Source organism: Tamandua tetradactyla, chromosome 8 (genome assembly GCF_023851605.1).
Source record: "Tamandua tetradactyla isolate mTamTet1 chromosome 8, mTamTet1.pri, whole genome shotgun sequence".
Lineage (NCBI taxonomy): Eukaryota > Metazoa > Chordata > Mammalia > Pilosa > Myrmecophagidae > Tamandua > Tamandua tetradactyla.
Window position 1 is genome coordinate 65690515 of NC_135334.1, and position 20740 is coordinate 65711254.

At 41.5% G+C, this 20740-nt stretch overlaps 1 protein-coding gene and 1 pseudogene across 5 annotated transcripts in view; one reads left to right on the forward strand and one right to left on the reverse strand.

The window, feature by feature from the left end:
- The window catches only part of TENM4 (teneurin transmembrane protein 4), a 780788-nt gene that overhangs the window by 497491 nt on the left and 262557 nt on the right, over window positions 1-20740 (forward strand). The window lies entirely within an intron of this gene.
- On the reverse strand, window positions 16989-17290 carry LOC143643898 (non-histone chromosomal protein HMG-14 pseudogene; annotated as a pseudogene).

Here is a 20740-nt window from a genome sequence, read left to right on the forward strand (position 1 = left end):
TACATTTTCTTCTAGAAGCTTTATGGTGCTGGTTCTTATGTTTAGGTGTTTGATCCACTTTGAGTTAATTTTTTTGTAGGGTGTAGGGGTCCTCTTTCATTCTCTTCACTATTGATATCCAGTTCTTCCATGCCCAATTATTGAAAAGACTATTTTGTCCCAGTTCAGAGGATTTGGGCGCCTTGTCAAAAATCAGTTGACCATAGATTTGGTGGTCTATTTCTGTACTCTTGATTTGATTCCATGGTCAATTCTTCTGTTTTTGTGCAAGTACCATGCTGTTTTGAACATTGTGGCTTTATAATAGGTTTTAAAGTCAGGGAGTGTTAGTCCTTCCACTTTGTTCTTCTATTTTAGAATGCTTTTAGCTATTTGGAGTCTCTTTCCATTCCAGATGAATTGGATAGCTAGCCTTTCCAAATCTTCAAAGTAGGTTGTTAGAATTTTGATTGGTAGTATGTTGAAACTGTAGATCAATTTGGGGAGAATTGACATCTTAACTATATTTACCCTTCCTATCCATGAGCAGGGAATGTTTTTCCACCTATTTAGATCTTCTTTGATTTTTCTTAGCAATGTTATGTAATTTTCTGTGTACAAATCCTTTACGTCCCCAGTTAAGTTCATTCCTAAGTATTTGATTCTTTTAGTTAAGATTTTGAATGAAATTTTTTCCTTAACTGACTCCTCATCTAGGTCATTGCTTTTGTATAGAAATGTTACTGATTTTTGCACATTAATTCAGCCACCTTGCTGAATTTGTTTATTAGCTCAAGTAACTTTGCTGTAGATTTCTCAGGATCTTTCAAGTATACTATCATGTCATCTGCAAATAATGAGTTTTACTTCTTCCTTTCCAATCTGGATGCCTTTTATTTCTTTTTCCTGCCTGATTGCTCTAGCTAGAACTTCTCGCACAATGTGAATAGTGGTGACAGTGGGCATCCTTGTCTTGTACCTGATCTTAGGGAGAAGGCTTTCAGTCTCTCTCCATTGAGTACGGTGCTGGCTATTGGTTTTTCATATATGCCCTTTATCATATTGAGTTAGTCACCTTTGATTCCTATCTTTTGGAGTGTTTTTATCAGAAAAGGATGCTGAGTTTTGTTGAATGCTTTTTCAGCATCAATTGTGATGATCATGTGATTTTTCCCTTTTGATTTCTTAATGTGCCATATTACATTAATTGATTTTCTTGTATTGAACCATTCTTACATTCCTGGTATAAACCCCACTTGATCATGGTTTATAATTCTTTTGATGTGCTGTTGGATTCGATTTGCTAATATTTTATTAAGAATTTTTGCATCTATGTTCATTAGGGAGATTGGCCTGTAGTTTTCCTCTCTTATAGTATCTTTACCCAGCTTTGGTATTAAAATGATATTAGCTTCATAAAATGAGTTAGATAGAGTTCCTTTTTCCTCGTTTTTTTTTTAAAACTATGAGCAGAATTGGTGTTAGTTCTTTCTGGAATGTTTGATAAAATTCCCCTGTGAAGCCATCTGGCCCTGGGCTTTTCTTTGTAGGAAGATTTTATAAATGCCAGTATTCACAGGACTGGGTGCTCTCAGCTTTACTGAGTCCCTTTAACAAATAATGTCAGTGTCACTAGGGAGGCAATGGAGAGAAGTAGAAAGAGACTGGGCTGTAGACTGATTGAATCTCTTTACTTGTGATTGGTTTGTTGAGATCTTCTAGTTCTTCCTGACTCAGTGTAGTTTGTGTGTTTCCAGGAATTCATCCATTTCATCTAAGTTATCTAGTTTGTTGGTGTATAGTTGTTCATAGTATCCTCTTATGATTTCTTTTTATTTCTTCAGGGTCTGTGGTAACGCATCCCTTCTCATTTCTGATTTTTTTTATTTGCATCCTCTCTCTTTTTTTCTTTGTCAGTCTTGGTAGTGGCCTATCAAGTATATTGATTTTCTCAAAGAACCAACTTTTGGTTTTATTGATTCCGTCTATTATTCTTTTCTCCCATTCATTTATTTCTGCTTTAGTCTTTGTTACTTCTCTTCTCCTGTTTGCTTTGGGGTTATTTTGCTGTTCTTTCTCAAGTTCCTCTGGGTTTGCAGTTAAGTCCTCAATTTTTGCTCTTTCTTGTTTTTTAATATAGTCATTTAAGGCAATAAATGCCTCTCAGCATAGCCTTTGCCAAATCCCATAAGTTCTGGTAAGTTGTATTCTCATTTTCATTTGTCTCCAAATAGCTGCTGATTTTTCTAGCAATTTCTTCTTTGACCCACTTGTTTAAGAGTGTGTTATTTAATCTCCATATATTTGTGAATGTTCTCGTTCTTTGGTGGTTATTGAGATCTGCCTTCATCCATTGTGATCAGAGAAAGTGCTTTGAATAATTTCAGTGCTTTTAATTTTAATTTCAGTGTTTTTAAATTTATAAAGACCTGTTTTGTGCCCCAGCATATGATCTGTCCTGGAGAACATTATATGAGCACTAGAGAAGAATGTATAACCTTGTGCTTTGGGGTGCAATGACCTATATAAGTCTGTTAGGTCTAATTCATTTATCAAGTTATTTAACTTCTCTATTTCCTTTTTAATCTTCTGTCTGGTTGTATTGAAGTCTCCTACTATTACTGTTGAACCATCTGTTGCTTGCTTCAATTTTGCTAATGTCTGTCTCATGTACTTTGGAGCTCCTTGATTGGGAGCATAAACATTTATGATTGTTATATCTTGGTGAATTGACCCTTTAATTAATATATAGTGTCCTTCTTTGTCTCTTATGATGTCTTTACATTTAAAGTCTATTTTGTCCGATATTAGTGTAGCTAGCTACTCCTGCTTTCTTTTGGTTACAACTTGCATGGAAAATCTTTTATATCCTTTCACTTTCAATCTATTTGTATCCTTGTGTCTAAGATGAGTCTCTTGTAAGCAGCATATGGCTGGATTATGTTTTTAATCCATTCTGCCAATCTGTACCTTTTAATTGGTAAGTTTAGTCTGTTAACATTCAAAGCTATTACTGAAAAGGTGTTTCTTGATTCTGCCATCTTATCTTTTTTATTTTCTTTGTCAGATCTATATATCCTTTTCTCTCTTTCTCTTTGTATTCTTTAAATTACCCTTAGTGATACTCTTCAATTCTGTGCCCTCCTCCAGACCTCCCTGTTCTGTCTTTTTTTTTTCAGCCAGCAGAATTCCTTTTAGTATTTCTTGTAGGGCCAGTCTCTTGTTTACAGATTCTTTCAGGACTTCTTTGTCTGTGAAAATTTTAATCTCTCACTCAGTTTTGAAGGACAGTTCAGCTGGGTACAGAATTCTTAGCTGGATGTCTTTCTCTTTCAGGATCTTGAATATATCATACCACTAACTTCTCACCTCCAGGGTGCTAGTTGAGTAGTCTGAACTCAGTCTGACTTGATTTCCCTTGTATGTAGTAGATTGTTTTTCTCTTGCTGCTTTCAGGATTTTCTGCTTCTCTTCAACATTTGACAGACTGATTAGTATGTATCATGGGGAAGGCCCATTTGAATTTATTCTTTTTGGAGTTCTTTGGGCTTCTTTGACTTGTCTATTTAAGTCCTTTATGAGGGTTGGAAGTTTTCCCCCGTTATATCCTCAACTACTCTTCCTAGCTCTTTACTCCTCTCTTCTCCTTCTGGGACACCAATGATTCTTATATTTGAGCGCTTTGCTTTATCTATCATTTCCCTGAGTTCCCATTCAATTTTTCCCATCTTTTTTTTAGCCATTTGCTATTTTGAGTCTTCAAAGTCAGTTATCCTGTCCTCTGTATCACTTATTCTTTCTTCTGTCTCTTCAAATCTGGTGTTTTTTGCCTTTAGTATGTTTTTTATTTGGTTAACAAAGTCTTTAATCTCAGTGATTTCTGCTATTTTTCTGTTTATTCTTTCAAATTCCTCTTTGCTCTTCTACTGTCTTCTTGATCTCCTTTATGTCATTTGCTATCCCGCTTATTTTAAGTAGAGTTGTATAAACATCTTTGATTAGTTTCTCCAACGTCTGTGTCTCCTCTGGTGTTTTAATTTGGTCATTAGGCAGGGCTATATCTGTCTGCATTGTGATATGCTTAGTAATCTTCTGCTGTCTTCATCGCATGTAAATATCTTGATTGATTTACTTTGGGAGTGGATTTCTTTCAGTAGTCTAAGGCCTTGTGTTTGTGGGATGGTTGTACAGCAGGGAGCAGGGCACAGGGTGGAGTACTCAGTACAGTGATTTGTTTCAGGGCAGGTATGGACACAGGTTTTGGATGTATGCTGATGTTGGTGACCGTGGGTACCCAGCGGCCAGGGAGGATGTAGTTGTGTGGGTGCATCGGTCTGGAGGCGTAACTCTGGTATATGCTGGTTGAAGGCACGGGGCCCTTTGTGTGCATGCATCGAATTGTGGTAGCAGGTCAACATTACACTTTCGTGGATTGGGAGCAGATGTGACCGAGCTGCGCAGGTCAGCACTTTATCAGAGCTGGGAAATAAGGCTGAGGAGTATACACATGCATGGTTCTAGGACTGTTGCAAAGTGCGGTTCCCAGAGCTAAATGACATGATTGGGGACCCGTGCACATCTGTGGACCTGGGAGTGCCATAAATGGATGTGCTGAGCTCAGGGAGGGCGGAGTGAGGCTGTGTGACACTATGGGAAAGGGGCAGGGGTAGTCTAGGTATGGAGGTTAGTGCCCGCAACCTTTATGTGCTGGCAACAGCCTACAGAGAATGGGGATGGAGAGGTAGTGCTTGGGAGGGGTGCACGGGAGGTGGGTTGGGCTGCACTTGGAGTAAGGGTGCAGGGCAGGTACATGCACTGGGGCTGGTGGGGTGGGGGCACCTGGAGCATGGTAAATAGGAGCAGGTGAAGGGTTTCAGGTGCATGGGGTTTGGGGTGAGTCGCTGGTCACAGGGCTGCGCTGTTGAGCGTAACTTTCCCAAGGAACGTGGCCTGGCTTACTTCCTAGTCCTGGGCTCCCATCCCTGCCCTCCCATGGGCTTCGTGCCTCCGCACCAGGCTCCAGCTTTCTGCCTCTCAGTTCCTCGACCTCTGCAACCAGGGCTGCAGCATGTGGTGCAGAAATGTCTTCCAGGTCAGCAGTACTCCTGAACTGCCACCTCAATTGCCCACTTCTCCCTTCTCTAACTTTTCTGTGGAGCAGGGCTTATCTCGAGCTGCTCTAGTCAGCCATCTTCCCAGAAGTCCTGTGATCCTCATTTTGTCAGTGATAGTTGAGTTAGCCTTATTGCAAGTAGAGCACTGTATGAACTCTAGGGAGAAACAGAGATTCACAGAATTGTACAGATACCTTGGTCTAGTCGGTGAAACCAGGACTGGGCATAAAACACAAGTTGAGTTAAGTGAAAAGCACTGTCATCACAAAGACATCATGAGGACAGGTCTTTAATTAATTGCCTTTTAAACAGTAGAGACTACACCCCTTTTATGTTCTGCCTGCCTTTACTTAAGTTGTCCCTGTGTTCTTTATACATTTTCTCTATCATTTAATCTGTGGTTTTGATGGCCCTGGGGAGTCCTCATAATCCTCAGAGAAAGTCTGATAATCATGTGAGATAGGAAGCGTGTAAGCTGAGTCCAGTGATGAGTCCAGGATCAGAATTGCCCTGAACTATCAACCAGATGCCAGGCTCCCCAGAAATGCTCCTCCCCACCTCATACTTTCCATTTCTAGGCCTTCCCATCAGTGCACTGAGGGAGCAGGATTTCCCGGGAAGCCTTCCAGCAATGCCTGACTGCATTGATTACAGCCTCACTGGGCTGCACAGATGGACTCAGACAAGGCAAGTATGGAGGGTGAGAGAGGGAGTTGCTGCAGTGATAGCTCAGGCCTCAAGTGTGTGTGAAGGGGGCAGTCAGAATCTGTCATGAAGGAGGCCTTTGACATTAGGTAATATTCCTAAATGCTGCATGTGAGTTTGAGAGAGAAAGAAGCAGATGTATTTATGAGGTTCCTTTGGGCACAGTCTCCCTGTCACTGGAGTGGGCCACTGTGACACTCAGCCTTCAGCTCTAGGGATATCCCAAAATATGACAGACCAAGGCATCTTCTCCATTCATCTCTGGGCCCAAGTAAAGCCAGACTGAGTGGGACCCAAGAGAATCTATAAATGCCAGTATTCACAGGACTGGTTGCTCTCAGCTTTACTGAATCCCTTTGACAAATTATGTCAGTGTCACTAGGGAGGCAATGGAGAGAAGTAGAAAGAGCCTGGGCTATAGAGTAAGTTAGTCCTGGATTTGAATCTACTACTTATTGGGTAACCTCAGGCTAGTCTCTTCACATCACTGAACCTCAGTTTCCTCATTTGTGAAATGATGATTATAGTGTTAAAAGTTTACAATGCTGAAACCAGAGAAAATATATTTAAAATACCTGGCAAAGCACCTGGCACACAAGAAAAGGCTGGCCAGCACAAAAAATGCTCCCCAGTGACCTGAAACAAGGCTCATGAGTAACAGCCACAGTCTCAAACATACTTTTCCCCATTTGGAATTATTCTGCCCAATTTGCATGGGCAGTTAAGTGAATAGAGATGGTAAAAGACTTTTTTTTTAATAATATCTTGTTTGATGGCTTCCTTTCTGCTGTGATGCCTAACATATATCAGATGGATGCTTTCACCTAATTTCAGTCATTAGATTAGGGAGGAATGAGATAGTTCGTCTTGGGGCGGGATCTATATGAGTAAGTGTGATTAGTAACAGTGCCCATAGGAATGTAGCAGGAGGATGAGACTTAAACCAAACCACAGACTGAGCCAAGCCGCAAACTGCATTACTGTGGTACAGTGTCCTGGTGGAAGGCCTTCCCTGTCTCTGGGCTCAGGAATGCAGCAGGAGGATGAGGACTTGAACCAAACCACAGACTGAGCCCAGCCGCAAACTGCATTATTGTGGTACAGTGTCCTGGTGGAAGGCCTTCCCTGTCTCTGGGCTCGGGAATGCAGCTGTTCCCATTTTCATACAGGATTTGGTCTAACCACCTGGAAATGGACATTCTCTTGTTATTTAATGTCCACAGCTCATTACAGAACATTTTCTTATGAGGTTGAAGATTAATTGGTCATACTTTATAGTAGTGGAGTGTTTTTTCTTAACTAGAGAGGATTTTTGTGACTGCTTAAATTTTGGTGATATCTGGTAAAGTGACTTCTGTCCATTTATTCACCCAGTTATCGTATCCACTTCATGGCAAGGATTGAACTGGATACAAGTGATATGGATATGAAGGAGAGTTTTCTCAAGTGACTCACAAATCGGTGGGGGGTGTGAGTAGGTATACAAGTTAGCATACTTGGTGTGCAGTTGCCGCAGTGCCTTGTGATTTCAGGCTCCATCCACACAAAGGAGGGAGGAGTGGTCAGGTCTATCTGATGAGTGAGGAAGGGCTTTGTGGAAAATGTGGTTATTTAACCTCTGAGGAGTTGAGGAGGGCAGCTAGGAAATTTGCTCTAATTTGAGGGCGCAGTGGTAGTGAGTTAGGATTGCTCGCCAAACAGGATGGAAACCCCACTCCAGATGAAGTTAAGAAAAGAAAATGATGTAAATAAAATGTCCAGCAGGCCATTTTCCCTTCAGGGGAACCAGAGCCACATGTTCAAAAGATGTGCTCAAAAGATGTCTTCATGAATCTCTAACCATCTCTTGACTCAGTTTCCCTTTGTTTTGGCCTCATTTTCAAGCTGGTATTCTCTGTGTGATAACAAAGGGACCCCTCCAGGCTTATATAGTACCAGGTTTGTAGGCCTAGGGAAAAGACAGTGCCTCTTTCCCCATAGCTTCAGCAAGATCCTGGGAATGGCTCTGATTGCTTTGGCCACAGTTTAGTGTCCCTGCCTAAGCCAGACACTGGGGCCAGAGGAATTGGGGTGCTCTCATTGGCCACCCAGAATCCAGCTGTATCCACATTCATAGAATGAGAATAGGCCTCTTCAAAACAAAGAGAAAATGTCTAGTATTAGCAGAAATGCCAAAATTCCAAACCCACATAGGTACATTAGAGGGGCAAAGACTAGGTGGGAAGAAACACAGGTTTGGGAAAGATGAATCCTGCATGTCTTCTGGAGATGGGAGGCTAAGTGGACAGAACTTGCCTCATTTTCCCCTAAGGTCTTTGTGGCAACAGAGGAAATAGAGTGGACTTTGGATTCTTACTGTCTGGATTTGGTCCTGTCTCTATCATGTAAGTTTGTCCTTGAGCAAGTTACTTTTTGTACCTTAATTTCCCCATATGTAAAATGGAATAATTATGGTATCCATTTTATAGGATTATTATGCAGATTGGATTAATGTGTAAAACATTTAGCCTAGTGCCTAGCATATAATATGCACTATTATGTGTTTACTATATTATTTTTTATCATTATTATTATTTAATTTTACAACAATCTTGCAAGATAGGTCTAATTGTCTGCATTTCATAGATGGGAAAATTGAGCCTCGAGAGTTTAAGTGACCTACCCCAGGTCACACAGCTAGTAAATGGTAGAGTTGGAATTTAGATCTAGGTCTTTTTGACTCCATATTTTCTTCGAATTCATTGTTCTTCTGTTTAGGATTAAGCATTCACCCTTCCATTTATTCATTCACTTGTTCATTTAGTATACCTGCTTTGTACCAACAATGGGCCAAGTATTAGGTATCAATCCACTAAGTTCTGCTGGACTGATCAGAAAATCTAATTATCAGCTTTACAAGTGTTTGATTTAAAAATGAGAAAATATTAATTAATTAATATAACATATGAGAGACAAGCTTTTAAAACATAAGTGTTTTAAAACTTATGGATAAGTGGAGGAGGGGTGTCTGTTATTCACAAGGACCTTAAAAGTGAAGAGTTTGGAAACAGCTGACAATCATTTGCTTAGCACCTTCCTTATATAGGAGGGAACTAAGGTCTAGGGAGGTGGGGTGCCCAGAGTACCTGCCAGTGAGATTATGGCAGGGCTGGGACTAGAACTCTGGCCCCCTTTTCCTCTATTCCTGGACACATGGCAGGCACAAGAAGGCCTCATGGGCTAATCAAACTTATCTGGGCACCCCTCTCCAGTCATTCAGGAGAGTTAGAGTTCCCACTTTGATTTCCTCTAGGTAGTCCAGAAATCTGGGAAGCTACAACAAGGATAAAAGTGCCTGTGCCTGGTAATCAACACAGGTCAGGCCCATTGCAAATATTCAACCAGTGTTGGTTGAAAATGATAATTAAGCTCCCCTAAATATCCTGAAGAACTGTCCTGACTTCTAAGTTGTCTCAAGATATTCCGGGATATAAGAGGACAAGAAATAAAAAAAGGGGGAAATTAAGTTCCTTGAGAATCTGCTATGTGCTATACATAGAGTTTAAGGAATGCTTTGGAAGGAAGGGAGAGGAGATGTGAAATTTTCAGGATTGGGTTTGAACCCTAGCTCTCTCTGTGATCTTGGGGCACCAGTAGCTCTTTCTCTTACAAGCTGTTATTATTTTGGACTTCTCAGAGCCTCAGTTATCACAAACCTGGAAATAGGATAATAATACATGCTTCACAGGGTTGTTTTGAGGATAAAATAAGAACTTAGCATATTCCCTGGCACCTTGAAATCACTCAGTAAACAATAGACATTATGCTTGAAGGTATAATCAATAAACATTTATATTGGACTTACTATAAAGCAGATTGTATGCTAGACATTGGCAATACAAAGCTCACAATCTAGTAGGAAATTCACTGTTTTTTCATTTAATCTTCAATTTGAGTAAGTATAATTATCTCCATTTTATAGATGCCCAGAAAGCTTAAATATCTTGCTTAGTTCACACAGCTGGTAATGGTACAGAATTCAAACCTGTGTCCACCAAACTCTGAAGCATTAGTCCTTTCCAGGATACCAAGGCAGCTTGGCCTTTCCACCTTATTTCCTCCAGAAAACAAGAAAAACAGCCAGGTAAAGGTTAATGTCTTCAATTTCCTTATTAAAAAAAAAATTTTTTATGGAAGAAGAGAATGCAGTTTGACATTCATGTGTGGGTGGAATTCCTGGGGACATGCTTCCAAATTCAGTTTTGCTTTAGCTTCATCAAGATGACAGGCCTGTAAATCTGCACCCTTTCAGCAGTGTCAGTGCACCTTTGCATTGCATCCTATATATACTGTCAAGAGACATTTTCTTTAGGAGGCCCTAGGCTATATAAATTAGGCAGAGCAGTGATCACTGTGGTTGTGAATATAACTGCTTGATTAACGTCTATGCTGGTTGCATTATTTGTTTCACAAATCTGAGCTGGGCTGATTGGATTTTTCTTTCTTTCTTAACATAAGTAGATTCTGAAATTGGAAACATAAAATATTCCATAGCTGAAAGAAGAGAATTAACATGGAGAATGAGCCCAGGTGGCGCCCACAGAACGTACACTTTTTGCATTGAAGTAAAGTCAGTGCCATCTGTGCCCTTGCTGTGGGGACTTGCTCTTCAAGCAGCTTGTCTAGTAGGGTCATGGCAGGAGAGGGTGCAGAGGCTAGGAATTAGTAATCTTGGGAGGGCATTGACTTGGAGCTGACAGTCACAAAGGCATCTCAAATAGGAATAATGATGATAATACCATGTATGGAGGACCTACTAGATGCCAGGGGAAACGAACAGTAGGATAACATGTAGAAAATATGCCATAGTTGTGAAGAGCATAGAGGTTGAAGTAAGACAGACTTAGATTCCAATCCTGGAACTTAGTAGCTGTGGAGCATAAAAAAATTCTCTCTGAGACTCTCAGTTTTCTCATCCATAAAAGAGAGGTAATAATAGCTGACATTTGTGAGTACTTATGTGTTGGGCATGTTCCTAGTGCTTTATATTAACTCATTGAATCCCAACCACCCCATGAGTATTATCTCCATATTCCAAGGGCACACAGCTAGGAAGTGGTAGAGCTAGGATTCAAACCCAGGTCATCTGACTCTGGAGCCCATACTCTTAACACACTACAATGTGTTCCTCTTTACACTTGCCTCAAAGGACTCCTGGGAAGATGAAATGAGGAAAATGCTTTAAGATATGCAGCAGACTTCCTACCAGTCCCATAAACTTGCAATACACTGAGGCCATTGTTAGTACTATTATTACATTTTTGTGGCCTGGAGATTAAGCCAGGCACTTTACAGAGGACTGTAAGAGGACAGAATTCCTTTTATTTGTTTCTGGTATGACTTGCTTTATGGGCATTGATGATGGAATATCTGCCCAAGATCTCCTTGAGCTTGTATCAAAAAGAAACCTCCTATGTGGTCATGTCATAAATGATGAAAAACATCTCTCTGATTTAGATTATTAGTTGGACACTTTCTTCATTTTCCCCGGGTGGGACCTTTTAATGCCTGAGGAAGAAAGTAAAGATCACTTGAGTAGGGGGCTACCGTGCTGCCTGGTCATTTGCTAGGGCTGGAGGGGTGTTCTTAGGATAATGTAGAAGGGGGTTGCATGCCGCTTTTATGGAAGCTGGAAAGGGCAGTGGGCTTGGGGTCTGAATTCCTGCCTTGTAATCTGTCTTTATGGACTCCACCACCCTGAGCAAACCACTTAGCCTAGCAGACCCTCATTTGTAAAAGGAGGATAATAACCTCTATCTTGGGCCTATTTTTATGGAATATCATCAAACATTAAAACTTTTTGTGATTCTCCAAAATATCTCACCCATGTAAGTACTGGTATGTTTGTTGTTTAGTCATAACAAAATATATGAAATGAGAGGTTTCTGCATTTAATAAGTTGCTCAATGTATGTAGCTTAAGTACTTCAGAATTAATCTTCTTCTGCCTCTACAAGGCATCAAGAGTAGGAATTGCGATCAGAGAGACTGTGTTGGAATGCTGGCTTTGCCATTTGTTGGCAGTGTGATATGAGCAGGTTTATTGCCTTGTTTTGCTTGTTGCGGTGTTTTGTTTTTAAATCATGATGTGTCATTTATTAAATTTACCCAAATGCTAAAGCCTGAGATGCTGCATGAAAATTGAAATATTTTCATATACAAAGACATGAGCAGGTTTCTGGGGCTCAGTTTCCTCATCAGCAAAATGGGGAAATTAAGACAACCTTAGAATGTTGCTCTGAAGATAAAATGAGGAAACCTTCATAAGGGACCTGCTCATAGCCATGTGCCAGTAAATATTAATTTCCCCCTGATACCTCCAGGTGCTCAGATATAAAGAGCCTGCCTGGAAAAGTGCTTAATTCAGTTTCTTCAACAAACATTTGGGGAGAACTTAATTTAGCTATGCTGGTTTGAAAGTAGTATGTACCCCAAAAAGCCATGCTTTAATCCTGATCCAATTTTGTGGTAGCAGTCGACTGGATTAGATTATCTCCATGGAGATGTAACATGCCCAATTGTGGGTATGACCTTTGAATAGATGGGGATGTGAATCCACACATTCCATGTGACTCTTGATTAGTTTACTGGAATCCTTTAAAAGAGGAAACATTTTTGAGAGAAAAGAAATGACAGAAGCCTCAGAGCCAACACAGATTCTGACACTTGGAGAGCAGAGACACAGATGTTTGGAGATGTTTGGAGCCCATTGGACATCCCATGAGATATTAAGCAAGCCAGAACCAGGACAGGGCCAAAGGAAGCCAAGAGATGAAAGCCAGCCTTGGAGAAGCAAAATGAGGAACCCCCACAGGAACAGAGGCTGAAAGCATGGAGCCCAGGAGCAAGGGACAAGCAGATGCTAGTCGCATGACTACCCAGCTGGCAGAGGTATTCCTGACCCATCAGCCTTCCTTTGAGTTAAGGTATCTTTTCCTGGATGCCTTAGTTTGGACGATTTTATAGGCTTAGAACTATAAACTTGGAACTTATTAAGTTCGCCTTTTTAAAAGCTGTTTCCAGTTCTAGTTTATGGCATTCTGGCAGCTAGCAAACTGACACATTAGGTAAAGGGGAGACACCTGATGGTAGAGAGAAGGCCAGGCACTTGGTGAAAAACACAGACATGACCTCTGCCCTTGCACACTTCACAGCCTAAAGGGAATGTAATTAAATGTATATCCAAGGATCTATGAGAATGAATTACTAGTTAGCTTCAACCAATTCCTTTCTATTTGCCAGTCACAGTGCTAAGGACTCAATATGCACTGTTTCACTAAATCCCTAAAACACTAAGAAGTAGATAATGCTATTAACCCCATTTTACAAATGAAGAAATCAAGGCTTTCAGATGTTAAAAACTCATCCAAAGCCACAGAGATAGTAATAGGTAGAGCCTGATTTCAAATTCAGTTCCATTTGACTCAGCACTCGTGTCCCTGACCACTGTGCTGTTTGAATGATGTCCATGACATAAAAATGGGGCCCAGAAAGATTTGTAACTTGGCCAGCATTTAAGTAGGGGAAGTACGATTTGAACCCAAGGCAGCTTGAGCCTAAGCGATGACATTTAGCCACCATGCTATTGGTTCTAGGAAAATTTTAGCCAACCTGTCATTTTATCTAAGGATGTCAGTGTCTCTTCTAAGAGCAAAGGGAGAGAAGGATGTGAACATGATGGATGAGTATTCCCCTCTCCTTGTGCTGGTAGTTAGCCACACGCAGGGCCCATATGATGAGGAGAGGGGAGGAGGGAGAGATAGAAAAATGACTTGATAAACTGTCCTGACCTTCAATTCTGGCATTAGTTTCAACAAAGTAGGCTATCCCCTTTGGGAGCCTTGAGATTCATTGTCTTGATTTCCTTTTCATAGCATCTTTAACTGCTGATAAAATTGTAAAGAATTATACCCATCTCAACTATCAGCTGTCTTCCTTGTTCAGTTTGGAGAACAAGTTTAAAGAGAGAAATCAAGATGCCCAAAGTGTCCAAACCACCCCATGCCCCTCAATAATCAGTCACTACATCTGGGAGAAAGAGCCCACAAACAGAAGCCTGTCATGAACCCTAGAGAGGGGTTATCTGCTTCTGGCCTCAGCCCTGGGAACATACTGTCTGGTGAAAGAGACAGAAAAGTGGTTTAAACAAATCAAAGGCAGACAAATATTCTTATCTCAGAGTGAGCCACTGGGGTTAAAAGAGCCTAAAGCAGGGCCCCCTAACCCAAACTAGAGGTGGTGCTAGTCAAAGACATCTTCCAGGCAGAGAAGGTAACTTCTCCTCTGAGTTAACCAGGTAAAAGAATGAAGCAGCATTTGCAAAGTCACAGACATGGGGCAGGCAGGGAGTATTTTCATGAGTGGTATATGACTAGCCTGATAATTCTTTTTAAAGCAGGAGGTGGAGAGCTATGGTTGCCTCTCTGGAGGGATGGGCTGTGGGTAGCCACTGATGGGCTTTAGAACAAGAGTGTGACATGACTTCGTTTTCTTTTAGGGAGATCACTCCCACTGATGGATGGCAAATGAATTGGTGGGTGGTGAGCTGGCAGGCTGGGATACCATTATTGGCCATGGTCCTGGCCTAGGTGTCCACTGACGAGGACCTGGGTTAAGATACTCACAGTGGAGGTGGTGAGAATCTTACAGATATTTGGGAAGTGTAATCTAGAAGACTTAGCAGTCATTGTTAAATTGTTGAACTTGAAAGAAAAGGAGGAAGCAATGGTGATTCCCAGAGGTCTAACTTGATTGATGAGGTGAGTGGTTCTGGCAATAGCGGTGGTGGCAAGATCACGAGCACAGGACAGTGAGCAGAATTGGCAGTGGGGAAGCAGCAGGACATGAAATTCAGCTCTGTACATATTCAGTCAGCATGGCAGAGGCTTGGCATTCAGGAAACAAGTTGAAGCTGTCAGTGAGCCTGTTTCATTGACAGGAAGCTTACTACCTTGAGAGATGCCCATTCAGTAGTATAGAGTTTAACAGGAAGAAAGGGTTTCCTTAAGTTGAACTGCTACTTGCTCCAAGTAACTTCCTGGCCTTGGATCTGATTCTTACCCCTAAATATCTGTGGAGCACATTTGCTCTTTCTTCCAACCCTAAGCTCTTTAAAGGCAGCAATGGTGTTTTTGCTATTTTCTTTCCAGGAAATTCCTGGAGAAGAACAAGGGAGGCCACAAGGAATCAGACTGTCAAAGGCTAGAAGGAGTCTCCAAAAATCATCTATAAAATGAAGGAATCTCACTTTTCAGAGAGAGAAATTGAGGCCCAGAGAGGGAAAGGGACTTTTTCATAGTCAGAAAGTAAGTTAATGGCAAAACTGGGAAAAATTCTTCAGTCTAGGGCTTTCTACCAAATAATGTAATTGGGTGTTTAAATACCTAACATATAAATTGTGTGAGCAGAAGCAACAAGACTTGGAGAGCTAATCATAAGGCATGTGGCATACATATCTCAACTGGACCTCCAGATACATTCTTCTCTAGTGCCTTCCTCTATTTTCCTCCTCTCCAGGCCAACAGTACCAGTCCTTTGCCTTCTGCACATGGGAGCACAGTTTCTAAACTCTTCACCGTCCAAGGAAACCAGGGAAAAATATCACACTCCAATGACCTTAGGGTCCACCTCTTTTGAACTGGGGTGATCCACAATCCAGATGCCCTTACTCTAGACCCTCTCCAGCTAATTAGCACAGCATGACTGACCACCTCTCCTTCATTTTTCGTGTTTTACCTCTATGAATATAACCTACCTACATTTCCACATATTTATGTACTCCTAGCCCACCACTAACTTCTTCTGAGCTGAACCCCACCTCCCACACTCACTCACATGCTCCTCTCTTACCTATCAACTATGGCTCCTTATTGCCTATCAACTATGGTTCCTTATTGATTTGAGACTAGACATAACTGTTTTGGGATCAGACTACTTTTGAAAAGGGCATGAAGATGACAATGGAAGGAAAACTCGCTTGACAGCTGGAAAACTTTCCTAAGACAAGTTTTGCCCTGAGGTAGATAGAGCTTTAAATTGAGAGAGGCCCATGTATCTAGAAAAAAATCCCTCTGTGGCTGCAGCTGGACTTTTCAAACCAATCTGTGCAAAATTTATAGTAAAAAATTTTGGCTAATTCATCTTTCGGTCTCTAGTATCAAGTACAAAGTCTATAGAGAGTGATGTTTGTAGAAGGAATAAAAGCAGGAAGACAGGAGTGGAGACAGGGAGGAAAGAACAATCACTTGTTTCTTTTTCTTCCATTCTATCTTTTCATTTTGCTCTGTGCCCAATCGTACCACACAATCCAATACATAACTTAGTGTACAAATCTTTTTTCTTTCATAATTGAGATTTTTATTGGTTGTTCTGAAGATCAGCACTCGGACATTATGAACAATTTGTATGCAATTCTTAATGTATGTACAAAAATCTAAAAAGCCATGTAGTTGTAGTTCTTTTCTGAAGTTATTTCATTCATTTTCCAGCTGAAAATTTGGAGGCACATTTTTCCTAAAAGGATGTCAAGTGCCAGTAAATGAAAATATTGGTAAGCTGTGACATTGTAAGTCCCACTAATTCACAATTTATTATCATACATACATCTCTAATCTTTCAGAGTAGATAGCAAAATTATTAGGAAAACTGGACAACCACAACCAAGGATGTTTCAAAGTACACACAGTTCTGACAAGGAGACCCTTGATCAGGGAGTGGTTTTTAAGAAACAATTCTACCAAAAACATGGGAATAGAAGTAATTAAAAATGTTCAGCATATATTAAATGCATGACTGTGACTCCAAATCATCATTTAGTATTTGTGGTATTAGAGGGTATAAAAACTTACCGCCACCACCCACCCTATGGAATACTAAGTTGAACTCTTAAGACAATCAATGCCTCCCATAAGTCAGTACCCTACTCTTCTCTGGTTGTACCAAAAAATAAACAACCAGTAAACAATTTCCCCTCTTAAGAACAAAGCATTTACACCTAAAAAATGGGATGAGGTGGGATTTCAATCTCCTTCTTAAAAATGTTTCTTCTAGGGCTACTAAAAAACTTGCATTTACAAAATAGTTCATAAAATATTCCTCTGGATTGCACATGAAGACAGAAACAGGGGCCACTAATAAGATATAGTATACAATATTAAATAGATATGGCTTCTTTCTCTCCTGCTTCATCAGAGGTTGTACTCTCCTCATTTTTAGTTTCTCCATTTCCTGCAAGTAAATTTTTAGTTTCTTGGTTACCTACTTCAGCTTGTTTTCCCTTTGCTCCTTTTTTCCCTTTTGGTTACACTTTTTTGTTTGAAGGCTTATCCTTTCCTGCTGCCTTTTTTGGCTTTGTTTCCCCTTTCATGGGAGCAGGTTTAGCTGACAACCTCGCTGGCCTCCTCCTGGCTTCTCCTTTCTCACCCCTTCGGCTGAGCTGATCTTACTCTTGGGCATTTTGGTGGTGGAGCAGGCACGTGCTGGCCGCTATGGGCCATGGGTGCCAAGATCCTTCACAAAGCCAGGCTATTGGCCGCTGCCACTCCTCCTGCCACCCGAGCTGCTAGGACCCCTGTACATATCTTTTGCAAGGAGATATTCATCAACAAATAGCAGGTTCATCTGTAAGAATGATACAGTCATAGATTTTAGAATTGGGAGGGATACCTACCATCTCCTCCATCTGTTTGTCAGATGGGGAAACTCAGTACCTTGCCCAAGGTCTCACAACCATTGGCAGCTGATAGGGTCAAGCACAAAATGAAGTTTGAGTGAATGTATATTGGGAGGGAGTTATACTTATGGGTTCAAGTGTTGACCAGACCAAGTTCTCACACTACAACTTGATGCTCTGGGCTTGGTTTTTGTCTGTAAGTTACAGTGACGCCTCCCTTGGCCCTGAGAGTAGAGACCAGTGTTGATTGCACCTCTCTCAGACAGACTCTGAAGTTCTGCTCTTCTTTCAACGGTCCAGTCAAAGATTGCAGCGTGCACCTCTATACTCACACTCTGTGCCAGGAGAACATTCATTGCTGGATAAGGAACCCTGTGAATATTTTAATGAAGCCTGGGGGTGCTGGTGCACTCTTGTTGACTACTCTGGCCCTTGGCTTCAATAGTTCAGAAGACAGGGGAGATCTCTGAGCACATTTAAACGTACTCCTCTATCTTCAGGCTCCTTTTCCTGCCCTCCAGGCTTTTTAAGCTGGGCTCCAGCCTCCTCTGCCTTTGCTGGCCCTTGCTATATCTTTGCTCCAGGAACCCAGGTCTCCACACTATCCTTCTGCCTATGGGGACTGTTACCTTTCATTTTGTGAGCATGTGCTCATGCCATTCCCTGCCTAGAATGTCTTCTCTGTTCCCTTTATACACCTCAAATCCTGCCTCTCTTTCAGTACCCAGTACCAAGTCCTTGCTCTTCCTAGAAACTTCCCTAGACAACCCTATCTGTAAGCTGTCTGTGTCAGAGTCACCTGGGAAGCTTTTTAAAATCACAGTAACTTGGCCTACCCTCCCATAGAAGGCTCTGTGATATTTACTGGTTTACTGTTGATACATTTAATCCTAAATATTGGAGCCATACCCATTTGCAATGATTTGTCAGCCTGCTTGTAATTAAAATCTTCAAGTGCAAGGAACAGGAAAGGAACGGCCATCATTGAGCTCTCAGTGTCTTCCAGGCAATGATCAGGGCTTTACACGAATTATCATAGTTAATTCTCAAAACAACCTTTGAAAGAAGAGTTAATTGAAACTGAGGTAGAGTAAGGAAAAGAAACTTACCCAAGATTAAGCTAGGAAGTAGCAAAGTCAAAACCTGAAACTGGGTTTCTGACCACAGATCCAGTGCTCTTTCACTTGCAGGAGGTGTCTCCTGGTGACTTCATTGCTTTCTTCAGAATTACTGTGATGAAATTTTGTCAGTTTTATCAAATATGTAATGTTTACCATGTTTAAAAATTAAGGAAATGATCAAGTTGTCAGGTCTGGTGACTCCTGTGTATCAGGAACCAGCCTTGTGTATATTTTGGCTTCAGAAACCTCTCCAGGTGCTCTTATCTCTGCTTCTCGATCTTGACAGAGGATCCAAGTTAGTGAAAATTCCATAAAGCCAGCAATAGCCAGAGCCATTCCACAGGCTGGGAATCAGATCCCCTCTGAGGGCAGGTGTCCCAGACACAGCGGTGGTTTGGCGCAGACTTTACCAAGCACATTCACAAGTCAGCCGTGCCCATTTCCCCAAGGTCTGGTGATTCCCACCCAGTGTGTGCTCTTCCTTCCAGCCTCCTCCTTGTCAGGTTTCTTCTAGGGAGAGCCCATCATACTTCATGGCTCTGATCAGATGTCACTCCCTGACTCTCCTAGGTCAAGTAAAATGTTTCTCAAACTTAGATGGGTACTGCAGTAATTGCTTCGATTCTAGCACTTAAAAAATTGCTTTGAGTATCCTCCATGGTCCTGTCAGGAAAAAGGATCCAACACAGATGGGTCACAAGACTTAACTGAAGGGATGATTTACAGAGGTTTGAATAGGGTTAGGAGAACGCATAGGAGATGTTGAGATACCCAGAGACCAAGAACAATCAAGGCCGTTACCACCCCTGCGGCTGAAGGCAAGGGGAGGAGGTAGTGCTGACCTCAGGGTGCTGTTTTTTTATTTCCCTTCATGAAAACTGTAAAGGAAACCTTTGGAAGCTCCGCGGCCTCTGTAGGCCCTTCCCACTCTGTGAGTCCTTCTGGGGTTTCAGGCAAAGTACATTCAGAATCCCTTCGCATTGGCTGTGATATGGAATGAGCAAATCAGTGAAAGTGAATAGAAAACATTTTGCTCAGGGACAGAAAGAATGGCTAGAAAAACACCACAAAAAAATTAACCCATACCGTCAGACCAGGGGTTACTATTCAGACTTCACTATTTTTATTCATTGTAGGTTGAGGCAATAATAATGACGATGATGGTTATCTCTAACTTTTGCACAGTTGCAAAGTGCTTTCATAAATGTTTGACAGATGAAGAAACCAAATCTCAGAAAGGTTAGATAAATTGTCTAAGATTATACAGCTTGGAAGAGGCAGAAATGAGACTGTAAGTCCAGCCATCAGATTGTTGCTGCCGACTGTGGTGACAGAGAGCTTTCTGGCCTCTCTAAATTGGTCGTGTAGGCCAAGGTTCATTAGCTAAGCTCTCAGCACTACTACATCACCGTCCTGAGTCAGTGGTAGTCGATGGCATTTTAATGGAAGCAAAATAACTCTTTCTCCTGGCATTCTCAGGCAGCTGGAGTTTTTGTATTTTATGATAATTAAATACCATCATCTTTCATATCTGACAACCTTTAGGGCCCGATTAATGACTGCAGTGCACACTGGGGTTGTCTTTAACTCCACAGCAAGGAGACCTTCTGGTGCCTCTGTGCCGTTTGCTGGGTTGCATATGGGGACTTGGCCTGGCATCCTTCCTTGGAGTCAGTGCCAGCCTTAGATGGCAGGGCTGTTGACATGTTCAGGTTCTTCACCTGAGCCAAAGCTTTGGTAGTTTATGCTCTTTTCTCATGTATATACTTTTACAAAAGAATCACGATGAACTCTACTGGAATCTTTCTGAAAGTCTGGCACCCTGCAGTCAGTCTGGGGCATACTCATATTCTGTCCCTGCCTGGGTTATCCTCCACCTGGACACCAGGAATCTTTCTCAAACACTAATGAGATCACTGCACTCTTGCTCCTAGCTCTTCAGGGGCTCCTTGTCACCCTCTGGATAAAATCGGAGTTCTTTAGCTTGGCACCTACAGGCAACTGCCACCTGATCCCTGCCACCACTGTCTCCACTTTACCTCCTGCCCCTTTTCCTTCACAACCATTCCATACCTATAAACCATTCCCCCAGCAAGTCTTGCTCTCTCAGGC